The sequence below is a fragment of the Meles meles genome, chromosome 1 (genome assembly GCF_922984935.1).
Source record: "Meles meles chromosome 1, mMelMel3.1 paternal haplotype, whole genome shotgun sequence".
Taxonomy (NCBI): domain Eukaryota; kingdom Metazoa; phylum Chordata; class Mammalia; order Carnivora; family Mustelidae; genus Meles; species Meles meles.
The window spans coordinates 61,617,231-61,618,357 of NC_060066.1; the positions used below are offsets into that span (position 1 = coordinate 61,617,231).

A 1,127-nucleotide genomic window follows, 5' to 3' on the forward strand; every position below is an offset into this window, starting at 1 on the left:
GGGAGTATCTGAATACTGGCATACAATTCCACATAGCATTGCCTCTAACTTTGATAGCAAAAGAGGTACAGCAGTAGACGTATAATTATGGGATTCATTGGTCATACCACACACTAAATCCAGAAGCTACTAGCCTGACAGATTTTTAAAAACAATTTATTGTTTCAAAAGTGTAAGAAATATCTGGTCTTCAATACCCTTAGCAACCTGAGTTCTATCCATGTTGACTCAGTAATCCTATAAGAGTTTTGGTTTTTTTTTAAGATTTTATTTATTCATTTGACAGACACAGTGGGAGAGGGAACACAAGCAGGAGGAGTGGGAGAGGGAGAAGCAGGCTTCCCCACAGAGCAGGGAGCCAGATTAATAGCTCTATCTTAACGTAATAATATAAAATACAAATAAAAATTTATTTAAAATATTTGTCATAACATTACTGACAATACTAAAAAGCTGGGACAGGTCCCACATCAGGAAAATTAAGAGTTAAATTAAGATATGTACATATGGCTTTGTGCAGTGGCAGTATCATAGCCAATGAGATTTATCCAAGGCACGATTATTGCTAATTGAAAACTTTTCCCAATACCCGCCATGACGACTTGAAGTATAGTTGGCATTGGCAATTTTTGACAGTCTCTACGGAGACTGAATATATCATTCTCAAAAGACAGTATAAAGCTTACCTGTTTATCCTGTAGAAATAAAAAAAGATATGTACATATGATGGAATAATATTCAACTATTAAAAATCATTCTTATTAGCGAAAAAAATTATCCTAACGGTTTTTAATAATTGATATAATTTTAAGGGGAAAATGCTTAAAACATTTAAGAAAATTTTAATTTAAAAGAAAATAGGAAAAATATTTGGCCTAGCAGATACCAACATTAATTATAAAGCTGGAGTCATTAAAATAATTCAGGATTTATGCAAAGACCTACGAATATTAATGACGACACTAACAGTTGAATTTCTTTGGCTTTTACTGTGTGCCCTCTACTGACCAAAGTAACAGATAAGTATGAACTCACTTCATCCTCACAACAACAACAATATGAAAAACACACTAGTACCATCTGCATGGAGAGGTTAAGGGTCTTGCCTCTCTGGAACTGAATAAATT

The 1,127-nt window shown here is 33.5% G+C and overlaps 1 non-coding gene across 1 annotated transcript; it reads left to right on the plus strand.

The window, feature by feature from the left end:
• The first annotated feature begins 508 nt into the window (after positions 1-508).
• Positions 509-648, plus strand: LOC123927729. Its single transcript, XR_006815523.1, has one exon. It is a non-coding gene; the product is annotated as a U4 spliceosomal RNA (small nuclear RNA).
• Positions 649-1,127: the final 479 nt, after the last annotated feature.